This window comes from Sminthopsis crassicaudata, chromosome 1 (assembly GCF_048593235.1).
Source record: "Sminthopsis crassicaudata isolate SCR6 chromosome 1, ASM4859323v1, whole genome shotgun sequence".
NCBI lineage: Eukaryota > Metazoa > Chordata > Mammalia > Dasyuromorphia > Dasyuridae > Sminthopsis > Sminthopsis crassicaudata.
In genome coordinates this window covers 430,447,248-430,464,181 of record NC_133617.1, presented here as the reverse complement: position 1 = coordinate 430,464,181, position 16,934 = coordinate 430,447,248, and the positions used below count along the sequence as shown (strand labels likewise).

General features: G+C 33.6%; 1 protein-coding gene and 1 pseudogene across 3 annotated transcripts in view; one reads left to right on the top strand and one right to left on the bottom strand.

The window, feature by feature from the left end:
- GRIN2A (glutamate ionotropic receptor NMDA type subunit 2A) overlaps positions 1-16,934 on the top strand; it is a 500,193-nt gene that overhangs the window by 283,895 nt on the left and 199,364 nt on the right. The gene's annotated exons all lie outside the window — the stretch shown is intronic.
- Positions 11,569-12,089, bottom strand: LOC141550162 (polyadenylate-binding protein 2 pseudogene; annotated as a pseudogene).

Genomic DNA, 16,934 nt, shown 5'->3' with positions numbered 1-16,934 from the left:
TTGTGATGATGTCTAGGACCAGTCCTGATCTGCCCTTTGATCTGGTGCCTATTTTCTTTAATTCCATAAGAGCTTATAGAATACCAACCTACAGTACACTGGATGTGGCACCAGAAGACCTGATTGTGTCCCAGTACTTATTTATATTTCCTAGATTAGAGCTTAGGGATCTCATTTTGTTTTTGTTAATATTATCCGTAAAATGGAAATAATATTTGCACTATTTTTCTTGCAGACTGGTCTTGATGACCATATGAAACAGCCTGTGTAAGATAATTTGTAAGTCCAAAGTGCTATATAAATATAAATGATATGCTGTTTTATGTCTAGAATTGTGTAGGACACTATGAAGAATGCCAAAGGAAAAATAATACAAATCTTTAGACTATCAAAGCTTGAAAGAATCAGAGGATTTATCAAACCTTAGCTTTCTCAGCCATGAAAAAAGATTAGGGTTAAGAAGCAACATAGTACAAAGGAAAGAGCTTTTGAGAAAGGACCTGGGCTCAAATTCTGCCTCAGTCACTACTAGGTGTGAGACCTTAGATAAGTCATTAAGTTCCCCATCAGTAAAATAAAGGGGGCATTCTAATTGACCTCTTGAAGTCCTTTACCTTCTGAATCTATGTACTTTTAAGGCAAGAGTTCATAATATTTTTGTTAGCATGGACCCATTTTGGTGAAACTTCTAGATCCTTTTACTCAACATAATGCTTTTAAAAATACATAAAATAAAACACACATGATTATAAAGGCAAATAATTATACTGAAATAGTTTTCAAACATTTTTTTTTAAGTTCGTGGACTGAAGGCTAAAAACCTCTGCTCATAGTCCTTTCTACCTCTAATACTATAGCATACCATGATATGCCAATATTCCAAATATAGTAGTCTGCATCTCAGGATCCATTTCAGTCTATCAGGAAACATTTATTAAGCACCTTTTGTGTCTTGAGCAATATGCTAAGAGATAGGGATATAAAGATAAAATGAAACAATTTCTGCCCCCAAGGATCTTATCAGAAGAGACAACGTATCCACAAAATAAAGTATATGTAAAAATAAAATATATTTTTAAAAGTATGTACAAAATAAACATAATATGCTTTTGATAGAAGACACTAGTAGTTGGGAAATCAGGAAAGGCTTCCTATAGGAGGTAAAATGTAAGCCAAGTTTTAAAGAAAACTAAGGATTTGAAGATTAGTGATGGAAAATTTAAATAAGAAATGAGGACCACTAATCAATACATAAAGATTTCTATGGACTTCATATTGGCTTATTTTTAAAATGCAATATTATCTGTATTTTATTTATTCAGTTAAATATGTCTGATTTGCATTTCAATCTGGTTTTTCCACCACTTGGGGGTGTTGGGGACCTTATGTGGCCTCTATGCTTAACACCTTTCCTTTTTAGATCATTTACTGAATGATAGGATATAGTCCCCCACCCATGTTATGTTTATGGCTGTGAGAGAGAAAATAGCAGAAAGATTCATGCAAATGGGAGATGGGTGTTTCAGAGCCATGCTTGCCCATAGGAGATGAACTTTGGATCCATTTAACAAAAATTGAGGAAGTAGCATCAATTCAAGATGACACAAGCCACAAAGATGAACCAACTTATAAAACACCTCAGGTTGAATTGTCTGGGATGAGGTATATCAGGCTGTGTGGGTGGGTACAATAGCTGTGGGTAACTCTGTTTCTCTCTTTAATCTGCATAACTCCAGCTTATAATTATCTTGCCTAATATCCATCACCTATGTTAGCACCATGTGTCCTAGCCTTCTATTATGTCTGTAATCCTAGTGCATACACCTCTAAGTTAAGACTACATTTTCTTTAGCTGTCTCTCCATCAGAGCACTTCAGTTTTCCTCCCTTTGCACTCCCCGTTGAGTGCCTTGTCTCTTAAGTGGCTGCTTTATGTGGAAAGGGGCAGACCTTGTAACTCTCTCCCAAGTTAGACAAAGCTTTTTCTTTAAGATGCCATGCACATAGAGGGAAAGGGGTTGATCCTAATACAACAATTGGAAGTCAGTGCTGAGGGAGAGATTAAGTGCTCATCCAATACTATAGCTCTCAGTTCTTCCTAAGTCCACATCGATCAATCAAACATTTATTAAGCTCCTGCTACCTGTCAAGTACTGTGCTAGGCACTGAAAATGTAAAGACAAAAGCAAAACAGTCAAGTTTTATTAGCTGGCAGATTAGCATTCTGCCTTTCTGAGTTGTCAGAGTTTAAGTAGTCAGTAGTGTGTAAGTGCTGGAAGGAGCTATGGATCACCCAGTCAGTCAAAAGGCATTTATTAAGTGCCTAATATGTGCCAGGCAGCAAAATGGCATAGAAAATAGAGCATCAGGTTTGAAGTTATGAAGACCTGAGTTCTACATGCTTCAGACTTGCATGATCCAGCTGTGTGACTCTGGGCAAGTTACCCAAACCTATTTACCTCAGTTTCTTCATCTGTAAAATGAGCTAGAAAAAAAAATGGCAAGCCACTCCACTATCTTTATCAAGAAAACCCCAAATACGGTCACAAAGACAAAACAAATGTTCCAGGCACTATGCTAAATGCTTGGGATACAAAGAAAGGGGGGAAAATAGCAGTTTCCTCCCTCAAGGAGTTCCATATTGTAATAGATAAGAACACATGCAAACAACTATATACAGACAAAAATGAAAGGTTTTTTTTTTGTTTTTTTTTTTTTTTTCCAGAGTGAGCTTATTTCAGGGGAAGGCATAGCAATGAGGGTTGGGAAGAAGAGAGTAAAATTTGAACTAATCTTGAAGGAAGCTGATGGTCAGAGGTAACCCCGCTCATTATGTAGCTGAAAAAGCTGAGACCCAGACATTAAGCAACATACCATGAAGCACTACTCTTTTTCTCTGGTTCTCTGAAGCACTACATCTCCTTTTCTCTAGAGTCTTTTCACCAGTTGTCCCTCATCCTAGAGTGTCCTTTATTCTCATCTTTTTATAGAATCCCTCACTTCTTTAAAGACTCAACTTAAGGTCTTCTTTTTACATGAAGACTTTCTGGATCTCTCTGATTATGTCACTCCCTTTAAAAAACCTTTTTGAATTTATCTTGTATTTTTTTCTATGTACTTAGAAATACTGTATATTTGTATGTATATCTACTAGAATGTAAGCACCATAGGAATAATTACTATTTCAATTGTTGTAGCTTTTTATTAGATTCAACAGTATACAGCACATAGTTGTCATTAAATAATTTTATTTTTGTCTAACTCCAAATCTATCTCTAAAGGCTTTCTTCTAATAAGATGAAATAAAGTAATATATGTAAAATGTTTTGCTAATCTCAAAAAAATCATATAAATGCCACAATAATATTACTAATAATAGTATTATTAATACATGAATTACCTGCCTTACAGCATTGTTGTGAATCTCAAATGAAGTATGTTTTTATGTTAAGCATCACTGAATTTCAGAGATGTGGGAATTCCTCACATTGATTATTTTGATTTTTGAATTCCCTCTTTTTATCCAGGCATATTGAAAATCCATCAATTTTAAATTTTTTTTTCCTTTTTTGAAAATTTTCTTTTAATTTTCAATTCCAAAATCTACTCTGTTCTTCCCTACCATTGAGAAGGCAAGAAATGCAATACTCATTACACATATAAAGTCATGCAAAACTTATTTTCACATTAGTTATATTCCAAAGCAAGGAAAATAAAGAAAAGGAAAAATAATATGCTTCAATTTGTATTCTAAGTACATCAGTTCTCTAGTTAGAGGTGGATGGAATTTTACCTCATAAATCTTTTGGAGTTGTGGTATATCATTAAGTTAGAGTTACTAATTCTCTCACAAATTACAATACTGCTGTTACAGTTTAGTCTGTTTCCTGGTTCATTGGTTCATTAGTTCATTAGTTCATAAAAGTCTCAGGTTTTCACAAAATAATCCCTTTCATAATTTCTTACAGTTCAATAGAATTCTATCAGGCATTCCCCAATTGATGGACATTTGCTCTGCTTCCAATTTTATTTTCCACCATAAAAAGAATAGCCATAAAAGTATTTTTGTATGGATAGATCCTTTTCCTTTTTCCAGCATTTTGGATCAAAGATTATGCACAATTTTATAGTCCTTTAGACATAGTTTCAAATTGCTCTCCAGAATGGTTAAAATAGCTCACAGCTTCACCAACAGTACATTAATGTATCTTTTTCCTCACCTCATCTTCAGAATTTGTCATTTTTCTTTTCTGTCAGCTTGACCAATATGATAGATGTAAGACAGTACCTCAGAAATGTTTTAATTCACATTTCTCTGATTATTAGAAATTTAGATGATTTTTTCATGTGACTATTTATAGCTTTGATTTCTTCCTCTGTAAACTTCTTGTTCATACCCTTTGATCGTTACCAATTGGGATGACTCCCACTTTTAGAAATTTGTCTCAGTTCTATATATATTTGAGAAATATGCCTTTTATAAAGACATTCGCTGCAAATCTTCCCCAACCTCAGTCTCCTGCTTTTATTCTAATTTTGATTTCATTGGTTTTGATTGTGTAAAAATGTTTTATGTTTACATAATCAAAATCATTCATTTCATCTCTTATTTCATTATTAGTTTTCCTCTATCCATAAATCTGATGGATAATTATTTCCTTTATCTTTAATATACTTATTATATTACACTATTATATTACACATTATGTTACTTTATTATCTCTTCCTGCTGGATTGTGTTGGTAATATATAAATAGCATAATGATTCATGTGGGGTTTATTTTATATATTGCAATTTTACTAAAGTTGTTAGTTATTTCAAGTAGTTTTTTTTTGTTTTGTTTTGTTTTAGTTGATTCTCTAGCATTATGTAAATATATCATCTGCCAAAGTGATAGTTTTGTTTCTTTATTATCTGATGCTATTCTTTAATTTTCCTTTTCTTGTCTCATTGTTTATCTCAATGCATATCTAGCATTTCTAGTACAATATTGTAAAATAATTGTGGTAATAGACATTGTTGTTCCTGATCTTATTGGAAAACCTTCTATTTGATCTCCATTATAGATGATGCTTACTCTTGGCTTTAGATAGATATTACTTGTCATTTTAAGAAAAGCTCCATATGTTTGTATGCTTTCAATTATTTTTAAAAAACACAACAGGAATGAATATTGCCCTTTGTCAAAAGCTTTCTCTGCATCTGTTGATATAATCATATAATTTTATTGATTTTGTTATTGATATGGTCTCTTGTTATTATAGATTTCTAAAAATATTGCATCAGCTCTGTATTCCTAATGTAAATCAAGACTAGTCATAGTCTTGTTTGTGATCTCTTGTATATGATATAATGCTATACTGTCATTGGTAGTACATTTTTAAATTTTTGCATCTGTATATTCATTAGGGAAGTTAGTCTACAATTTTCTTTCTTTGTTTTTGCTCTTCCTGGTTTAGCTGTTGTTTAATTATTTTCAGTTGTGTATCACTATGATCCCTTTTGGGGTTTTCTTGGCAGAAATACTAGAGAGGTTTTCCATTTTTTTCTTCAGATCATTTTATAGAAAAGGAAACTGAGGAAAACAGTTAAGTGATATGCCTAGGATCACACAGTTAGTTATTGACTGAGGTTGTATTTGAACTCAGATCTTCCTTACTCCAGACTGAGTGTTCCATCTACCACTTGGCTGCCTTTGAATATCAAAACATTATTTCTATTATAGAAGACATTTGGTAGGATTACTTTAGTTATCTATTTTTTTCAAACATTTTATATAATATTAGAATTAATTGTTCTTTTAGTATTTAGTAGAATTTGCTTGTAAATCCATTTGGTTCTGAGTTTTTTTTTCTTTTTAGTCAGTTTATTTATGGTTTGTTCATTTTTTTCTACAATAGGATAATTTAACTATTTCTTCTGTTAATCTGGAAAATTTATATTTTGAAAAAAAATCATCTATTTTACTTAGATTATCCATTACTTAATCATCCATTTTAATAATTGCTTTGATTTCATCTTCTTTGATTGTATATTCTTTGTTTTTTTTCATGCTGGTAATTTAATTTTTATCTTTTAAAACTAACTTTATGAAAATAATTTCTAGTTTCAAAATTTGTCAAATTTTCCATTTATTTTCACCATTTCTATTTGATGCTTAGTTGGGAATTTTTAATTTAGTCTTTTAAAGCTTATTTTAGTTGTTTTTGCAATTTATTGATCTGCTTTTCTTTTTTTATTGATGTAAACTTTTAAAAGTATAATTTTTTTCATTAATACTGTTTTGGGTACATCCCACAAATTTTAATGTACTATCTCTTTGTTATCATTATCTTTAATGAAATTAATCATTTTTTGACACATTTTTTAGGATTGGATTATTTAGTGTCTAATTAGTTTGCAATATATGCTTTCATGACCTTTTGTTGAATATAATTGTATTTAATTAATATTTCTGGTCTTTTGGTATTTATTTGTGAGATTTTATGCACTGCTACATGGACAATTGTTGTAAAGGTCCCATATGTAGCCGAGAAAAAAGGTATGCTTTTTTCTATTTCTATTCAGTATTCTTCAGGTGACTCTCATATTTGTCTAAACTTCTATTTATCACTTTAATTTCATTCTAGTTTATATTATATTTAGATTTATTTAGGTTTGTGAAAGATAAGTTGAGTATAGTTTCATTTTCTATTTGTTCCTGAAATACTTTTTACTTCTACTTTGAGAATTTGGATAATATGACATTTGGTACACATATGTTTAGTATTCATATTAATTCATTTTTCAATGATATGTTTTTTAAAGCAAAATAGAGTTTCTATGATTATTTCTTTTGATTAAATATTTTTTTTTTTACTTTTGCTTTGTCAAAGAATATATTGCCATTCTTGTCTTGCTTTTTAAATCAGTTGATGCATAATAGATTCTACTCCAGCCTCTTATTTTAACTCTATGTGAATTTCTGTTTTAGTCATTTCTCTTGTAAACACATTGTTGAAGTCTGGTTTCTAACTCATCCTATTTCTGGTTGAGAGTTCTGGAATTTGCCTATATTATTTCTGGGAATTTTCATTTCAAAATCACTTTCAGGAGATGGACTGTGGATTCTGCCCATTTCTACTTTATTTGCTATTTCTAAGATATTTAGGCAGTTTTTCTTCATAATTTTTGAAAAGTAATATTTAGGCTCTTTTTATTATGTTTTTTTATCATGGCTTTTAGATAGATCAATAATTCTTAAATTATCTCTCCCTAATCTATTTTCCAGATCAGTTGTTTTTCAGATGCAATATTTCAAAATGTCTTCTATTTTCCAGTCTTTTGACTTTGTTTTATTGCTTCTATTGGAGTCAGTAGTTTCCACTTGATCAATTATTATTTTTAAGGAGTTTTTTTTTTCCAGTGATATCTGGAACTTTTAAAAAATTGGTCAGTTCTAATATTTAAAGAATTATTTTCTTCAGTTAGATGTTGTATCTTTTTAAATCATTTGGTCAATTCTTATATTTAAAGAGTTATTTTCTTAAGTATTTTGTATTTTTATTAAGTTGCATTGTTTTCATTTCTTTTTCCATTTGTTCCTTTATTGCTCTTATTTGATTAAAAAAACCTGTTTGATCTTTAAAAAAAAAATCCAATAACAACCCACTTTTTAAAAATTTCTCTAGGAATTTTGTTGGACTTGGGTCCAATTTGCACTTTTTCTTTGGGGCTTTGCTTGCAGATATTTGTGAACCACTGTCTTTTACAAGTTTGTGTCTTGAGCTTTCATCTCAGCATAGTAGTTTTTTATGATCAGGTTCTTTTTTATTGTTTCTTCATTTTCCTAGTCTATTTTTTTTTACTTTAGACTTTATGTTAAAGTTGATATCTGTTCATTTCTAGTGGTGGAGAGATATCTGATTCTATTTTCTGAATTTTATGTCTAAGGGCTTACATGCTTTTTATGCTTCCAAGGTAGCACAATTCAGGAGGAGTTTTGGTCGTTGTCCCCTTTGTCTGCACCCTGGTCCTTATCCAGGTAGGGTCCCAGCTCCTTTGTGACTATGGCCATTCCTTTTTTCCAAAGAACTATGATCTGGACCTGGGTAATTGGTGATGGATATACCAAATGGCATCAATCTTGCACCTTAGGCTAGCACAGGGATCCCTTGAAATTTCTTTCTAGTCTGATGCAGTCACTTTATTGTCTCTGTGTGCTGGCTACTCAGGGTGCCACAATTGCTGCTGCTTCCAAGACCCAAAGCGTATAGCAGATAAAAACTTCTGCTTACCTGTACTCCCAGCCCACCTGCACCCAATATCTACAGATTTCTCTATCTTTCTAAGATGCCTTGGAATTGAAAAAAAAATTACTAGAATGTTTTGTTAGCTTTTCCTTTTGGAAGTTGGTTTAACATGCTTTTTTAAAGTTAAATGGGTGTGTTGTAATAGCACAGAAAAAACTGCCTACTTCTATTCTACCATCTTGATTCTGCCTTTTCAAAACCATATCTTATTTAAAAGACTGACTAGTGTCTTGGAAAGGTTTTGACTTACCCATGTTTATATGAATCATGGCTATCAAAGGGAGAATGGCATGAAGTGGGGTGGGGATTAGAATTGATCAGGTTCTTCTTGAAAGTATGTGGTTATGAGGATGCCAGTTGTCATACCAAGTGTCTGATTTTGTGTTTTATGTGGGATCCAGTTAGACAGGTTCCCCATTTGCTGAGGATTTTTCTACAGCAAGAGAATGCAGGTAATCATAATTATCAATCAACAAATTATCATTCTGTTTTAAATTCTTCAAAAGTTCACATGAATAAGGCTTAGTTTATTTATATCTATAAATACTATAGATGTCTCCCCCTTCTCAACAATGATTGCAATTATTATTTAAACATACATAATACAAATAAACATACATACAATGTATAGAGTTTTTATGTATATATATATATATATATACAGACCTATGTATATGTGTGTATAAATACATACATTCTTATATAATATAATACACACATATTTATTGTATATTCACATACATACTACACACACACTCACACACATATACACCACTATGTGTTTACATTGTTGGTTGGGGGAAGGAGAGCATGAAAACAAAGAAGGGCAAAATATCACAAATACGGAAAAGTAGTAGCTATAGCTCTAGCATCAGTAAAAAAATCAAATTTTCTTTGACTCTAACATTCTATTTCCTAAAACAGGACTAGTTTTCTGTGACACTGATTATTCCTTTCCATTGATCAGGAAGGGGAAACAGGAGGAAAACTTGAGAAATAAGCCCAGAATTGTAAGAATCACATAATTCCATCATGTTCAAAGAGATTTGCTTTTGTCTTTTTAAAAAGTCATTTTTTATTGTGAAATAAACAATCATGAAACAAGTGTTTTAATATTCCAACACCAAAAGACTTTTATAAAAGAAGTATATGTATACATATATACATATATGTATGCATATGCATAACTAATATGATATATAATAATATATGTGATATATAATATTTATATACATAATTTATAATAACAAATTCAATAGCAAAATAGCTTGATTTGCTTTTGCACTTTTGGATTATTGTGAGAATTTTTCTCTTGTTCATTCTTCTTGGTAAAATATTGTGAGATATTATATTTTTTCATCTGGTCAAAAGTCCTGTAGCCTATCTAAGCCTCAGTTTTCTCATCTGTGAAATGGAGAGGAGTATGTAATGACATTTGTCTACCTATTTCATAGGCTTTTAAAGTTCAAAGAAAGAAATGAAGTAAAAGCACTCTGCAAAGGTCAGACATTGCTTATTACTAAAACTCAAAAGGATATTTTTATTTGATTAGAAAACAGAAATCAATGTGCAAAAATGGTCAAGCAGTGTGCCTCAGATTATACAAGTAGTAAATAGCAGAACAGGGTCTCACATCCTCTGATTTTAAATCAAGTGTTCTTTCTAGAATAGCTTAATATTCTGATCATGGAATATCAAGAAGGAGGATTTATGTTTCTATTTTATTTTACTCCTAATTCTGATGAAATAGTGGATAAAGGGCTAGCCTAGGAGTTAGAAAGATCTGAATTTGAATTGTCTCAGACTTTTGCTCTTAAGTCACTGAACTTTTAAGTCTATTTCTTCAACTGTAAAATTGAAACAATAATAGCATCTATTTCACAGGGCAGTTGTGGGGGTCATATGTGATAATATCTGTAGAGTACTTTGAAAACTTTAAAATATTCTATAAATATTCACTGTTAAATATTACTACTACTACTACTACTACTACTACTACTACTACTACTACTACTACTACTACTATTACTACTACTATCCTTTCCTTAAAAAAATATTTAATTAAAAATGGGCACTTTTTAAAAAATAGAATAGAGGATATTGAGCATTTATTTTGATTTAGAACATAGGATGGTCATGACTTTGAAACAGGTATGCATAAATCCATCAATATGGGAGATATTACACATAATTACATAAATTACATAAACACATAGTAACATAATACATGCTAGAAGTAATGTAACAAATAACATGATCAAATAATCATAAATTGAGAATTTATACATATCCATAAGTCCTAGAAATGGTCCAAAAGGAATCCATTGTCCATTAGTTCATGTGCCAGTTTTTAAAAAGTCCCACAAGAGTCTCTTCCTATGTTAGGCAATCAAATAATTCCTGCTGGTTTTAAAGTTTTTTAACAGTCTCCTTTTCAGCCATGCTCTTTCAGTGTCAGATGTTTCTTAGATCTTCTCTTATGTTTTGAGGTTTTTCTCCTTTTCCTGTCTCTCTCCAGGTGCTTGTTGCCCCCATCTGTTTCCTTCTGTCTGTAAAAATAGAAGCAAACCCTCTCTCCCAGGCAGTTAACCTATCTAATTCCCTTCTATTTACTACTTTCTAAATCTCTTCTCATCATCTGGCAATTACATTGGAGCTGTTTGCACTGGATACTGACCTGTTGGTTTAAAAAGGCCTGTATTCTCCCAAGTGCAATCCCTTTCTTTATGTGATTGCTTTTTGGCTGATAGATCACATCAGAGTCCTAACTTTCTAAAGGTTCCTTGGGTATAACCTGAGCTTCCATCATGCCCCACCTATCTTTTGATTGAGTTCTTGGAGTTCCTTCTTTCCTTTTTTTTCCTCTCTCTTCCTAATACACACTTTTGTATTTGTGTGTGTGTGTGTGTGTGTGTGTGTGTGTTTGTGTATTTTGTAAATTTTTTTGTAATTTTTTTTGTATTTTGTATTTTTTTTTAATTTTTTTGTCTTTTCTTTCTTTTTTTTTTTTGAATTTCTTTTTTTTTTTTTTTTTTTTGTATTTTGTATTTTGTATTTTTTTTTTTGGAGGCTGGGGTTAAGTGACTTGTCCAGGGTCACATAGCTAGGAAGTGTTAAGTATCTGAGACCAGATTTGAACTCAGGTCCTCCTGAATTCAGGGCTGGTGCTCTATCCAATGCACCACCTAGCTGCCCCAGTATTTTGTATTTTTTTAAAAAAAATTTGTATTTTCTATTTTTTAAAAGTTTTTTTATATTTTGTATTATTATTTTTTTTTTAGTAAGGTGAATACCATGACTGTGCTCTAGCCCGGCCCCTGTAGACTCTGCTCGGGGGTCTGCTGTTGAAGACATAGAATTGAAACCGTGAACTACTGTAGTTAGTAGCCCTGCCACGATATCGAGCACGTGGAAAACTCCGATTTGTTGTGCTGATCCCCGGCCATTGGTCCGTTTTGGTATCACTTTGATCTGTCTTCCTCTGAAAAGAGAATCATCCAAGGCCAGAGAGGTCTTCACAGAATCTTTATCTGAAAATTCTATGTATGCAAACCCCTTAGGATGGCCAGTGAATTTGTCACAAAGGATAGTAACTCGATTAACTGAACCGCAACCATGGAAATGTGCCTCCAGCTCTTCTGCTGTTGCATCATAGTCCACATTGCCCACATAGATGGATCGAGCATCAGCCTCCACCTTCTCCTCAATGGACACGATCACTGGACCAGCATTGCCTGGGGGAAGGCTCATGTGCATCTGTTTCGCCACCTCATTCAATTTCTCAGTCTCTTCCTCCATCTCCCTTATTTGGGCTTTGATGGCCTCCATCTCCGGGTCCTTGAGAGCGCTGTTCTCTGGATTGCCCTTGACCCGGCCCCGCTCTTCCTCCTTCTCCTGACTGCCAGGGGCTCCTACAAGGGGCCCAGGGCTGAAGGCTCCCGGGGGGCGTGGCACCGGTGCAGCTTCTCCTTGGGCTTGGGTTCTGGCTTGGGCTCTAGCAGCAATTCCTCTGGCCCCATGTTGGACCCCAAAATGTGAAGGCCAAGCTAGCTCCCTGAAGGGCTCAGAATCAGTCAGTCAGTATAAGCAAAAGTCCTTGCCCCACGTTAGTTTTAGTTCCAGTACCACTAGTACTCAAAATGCAGGCAGGATTAAAGTCCTTTACTGTCTCTTTCCTTGGTTCCCCAGTGAGTTCTTGTCAGAATGTCTCCAGCCTCTAGCTCCCTCTGAATGCAAAGCCTCCAGCCAGCACAAAGGTAGACGTGACTTGACTCTATCCAGACTCTCTTCTTCCAGACTGACCTCCCTACTGAGTCTTGGTTCTTTTTATCCTCCCAGAGAATGGGCTTGTGGGATGGGAACTCCTTAAGGGGCCAATGAGCTAACTCCCTTAAAGGTGTAAACTCCCTTAAAGGTGTAAACTCCCTCAAGGTGTAAACTCCCTCAAGGTACAAACTCCCTTAAAGGTGTAAACTCCTTTCAGAAGTCTAAAGGTGTAAACTTCTTTTAAAGGTGTGAACTCTGAACTAGAGAATTGTTAAGTATCAGATAACCAACTTAGCACCTAGTAAAAGCCTAACAAGATGACAGTCATTATTAAAAAAAAAATACATGATTAATTAGAGTGATGAGCCATTGATCCCATAGAGCTTTCTCTGACAGAATTTAGTTTAGTAGGAATAAATTGTGAAATGGCTTTTTAAATTTTTTTTATTAATTATTATAATTATAACATTTTCTTTGACAGTGCATATTCATAGGTAATTTTTTTTTTACAACATTATCCGTTGTACTCCCTTCTGTTCCAAATTTTTCCCCTCCTTCCCTCCACCCCCTCCCCTAGATGGCAGGCATTCCCATACATATTAAATATTTTATAGTATATCCTAGGTACAATATATATGTGCAGAACCAAATTTTGTTGTTGTTACAAAGGAAGAATTGTATTCGGAAGCTAAAAATAATCTGGGAAGAAAAACAAAACAAAACAAAACAAAACAGTGCTCACAGTTTATACTTATTTCCCAGTGTTCCTTTTCTGGATGTAGCTGATTCTGTCCATCATTGATCAATTGTTATTGGATTAGCTCTTCTTTATGTTGAAGATATCCACTTCCATCAGAATACATCCTCATACAGTATCATTGTTGAAGTGTATAATGATCTCCTAGTTCTGCTCATTTCACTCAGCATCAGTTGATGTAAGTCTCTCCAAGCCTCTCTGTATTCTTCCTGTTGGTCATTTCTTACAGAACAATAATATTCCATAACATTCATATACCATAATTTACCCAACCATTTTCCAATTGATGGACATCCATTCATTTTCCAGTTTCTAGCCACTATGAAAAGGGCTGCCACAAACATTTTGGCACATACAGGTCCCTTTCCCTTCTTTAGTATTTCCTTGGGATATAAGCCCAGTAGTAGCACTGCTGGTTCAAAGGATATGCACAGTTTGATAACTTTTTGGGCATAATTCCAGACTGCTCTTCAGAATGGTTGGATTCTTTCACAACTCCACCAACAATGCATCAGTGTCCCAGTTTTCCCACAGCCCCTCCAACATTCATCATTATTTGTTCCTGTCATCTTAGCCAATCTGACAGGTGTGTAATGATATCTCAGAGTTGTCTTAATTTGCATTTCTCTGATCAATAGTGATTTGGAACACTCTTTCATATGAGTGGAAATAGTTTTAATTTCATCATCTGAAAATTGTCTGTTCATATCCTTTGACCATTATCAATTGGAGAATGGCTTGATTTCTTATAAATTAAAGTCAATTCTCTGTATACTTTGGAGGTGAGGCCTTTATCAGAACCTTTAACTGTAAAAATGTTTTCCCAATTTTTTACTTCCCTTCTAATCTTGTTTGCATTAGTTTTGTTTGTGCAGAAACTTTTTAATTTGGTGTAATCAAAATTTTCTATTTTGTGATCAATAATGGTATCTAGTTCTCCCTTGGACACAAACTCCTTCCTCCTCCACAAGTCTGAGAGGTAAACCATCCCATGTTCCTCCAATTTGTTTATGATTTCGTTCTTTATGCCTAAATCTTGGACCCATTTTGATCTAATCTTAGTATGTGGTGTTAAATGTGGGTCCATGCCTAGTTTCTGCCATACTAATTTCCAGTTTTCCCAGCAGTTTTTGTCAAATAATGAATTCTTATCCCAAAAGTTGGGATGTTTGGGTTTGTCAAATACTAGATTACTATTTTTATTCACTATCTTGCCCTGTGAACCTAACCTATTCCACTCTTCAACTAGTCTATTTCTTAGCCAATACCAAATGGTTTTGCTGACTGTTGCTTTATAATATAGTTCTAGATCAGATATAGCTAGACCACCTTCATTTAATTTTTTTTCATTACTTCCCTTGAAATTCTCGACCTTTTGTTGTTCCATATAAATTCTGTTGTTATTTTTTCTAGGTCATTAAAATAGTTTCTTGGGAGTCTGATTGGTATAGCACTAAATAAATAGATTAGTTTGGGGAGTATTGTCATCTTTATTATATTCGCTCGGCCTATCCAAGAGCACTGAATGTCTTTCCAATTATTTAAATCTGACTTTATTTTTGTGGCAAGTGTTTTGTAGTTTTGCTCATATAATTCCTGACTTTCCTTTGGTAGATATATTCCCAAATATTTTATATTATTGACCGTTATTTTGAATGGAATTTCTCTTTGTATCTCTTGCTGTTGGATTGTGTTGGTAATGTATAAAAATGCTGAGGATTTATGTGGATTTATTTTGTAACCTGCAACTTTGCTAAAATTCTGAATTATTTCTAATAGCTTTTTAGCAGAGTCTTTGGGGTTCTCTAAGTATACCATCATGTCATCTGCAAAGAGTGATAGTTTGATTTCCTCATTTCCTGCTCTAATTCCTTGAATCTCTGGGCTCTTATTGCCGAGGCTAGCATTTCTAGTACTATATTGAATAGTAATGGTGATAGTGGGCAACCTTGTTTCACTCCTGATCTTACTGGGAAAGGTTGCAGTTTATTTCTATTGCATATTATGCTTACTGACGGTCGTAAATATATGCTCCTGATTCTAAGGAATAGTCCATTTATTCCTATACTCTCAAGCGTTTTTAGTAGGAATGGATGTTGGATTTTATCAAATGCTTTTTCTGCATCTATTGAGATGATCATGTGGTTTTTATTAATTTGATTATTAATATGGTCAATTATACTAATAGTTTTCCTAATATTAAACCATCCCTGCATTCCTGGTATAAATCCTACTTGATCATAGTGTATTATGCTGGGGATGATTTTCTGAAGTCTTTTTGCTAATATCTTATTTAAGATTTTAGCATCAATATTCATTAAGGAAATTGGTCTATAGTTTTCTTTCTCAGTTTTCGATCTACCTGGTTTAGGTATCAGTACCTAGTCTGTGTCATAAAAGGAATTTGGTAGGACTCCTTCAATCCCTATTTTTTTCAAATAGTTTATATAGCATTGGGGCTAATTGTTCTTTAAATGTTTGGTAGAATTCATATGTGAAAGAATGGGCACTTCTAACCTCCCTTAGGTACACTGAAATGTGTTATACCTTAGGGACTTTAGCTGACTTAGGAGATTCTCCTCCTCTGAGCTGACATTCCATGAGATATTTTTGATTTCCCCAGCAGTGGGTAAAGCTCATATGTGATGGGGTGAAACACCAGCAAAAAGCAAGCTGCCTTTTAGTCTTACATCCTCATTGGGGAGGCAGTTATGTCTTGTTTTCTTTTAACCACATTATTCCCAAGCATCAAACTTATGAACAGGGTGCACTTCATTCAAAATAGCAGGCATCTTAAGTTCTATATTAAGTTCTGTTTCATCTTGTTTTAAGAAGTTTATCTCTTAGGATCATCGGAAATGGCTAATTAGCCCTGTCTTCCTTTTCATCATTGGAATTATTCACAGTCTCATAAATGTTGGAAGGGACCTTTGAGACCATGTAGTTTAACTCTGTTAAACTACTGGGGCTCAGTGAGCCTAAATAACTCAAACAACATCATACTCTTTAGCAACAATAGGAATTGTTAACACCAGTGTCAGAGAAAGGATTCAAACCCATGTTCTAGATTCACCCAAGTGTTCTGGTTTCAAAATCTAGCTTTCTTTTCACAGGCCTTTTACACAGCATCAATGCTTCTGGTTAAGTTAATCAATTCAACATAGTCACGAGACTTTTATTGAGCATCTGCTATATGCAATCCACTGCTCTGTGTGCCGAGGGACATAAAAGATGAATAAGGCATAGTTCTGCTTAAAAGGAGCTTAATACCACTCTACTAATAATAAATTATTAGATTCCTGAGGTCCATTCTACTTCAACATCAATGATTCTGTCATTATTATTGTTATCATAATGGTTGACATAATGGTGTCATAATGGTGACAGTTGACAAGGAAGAGATTCCCATGGGAGGAATGGGGATTGAAGGGCCACTCTCTATTTTAGAGGAGAGAATAGCTATATCTGTGACGTCCCAGAACCCTCACATTTGGGGGTTAGAGCTGGCATTTCTGGGTCATTTTCACATTTCTAAAGAGTTTACCTACATTTTCTCATTGTGAAGCAGGCAGGTATAGAAGAATTAGAGGACTTGAGTGGATGGATAGAGCCTTGGAAGA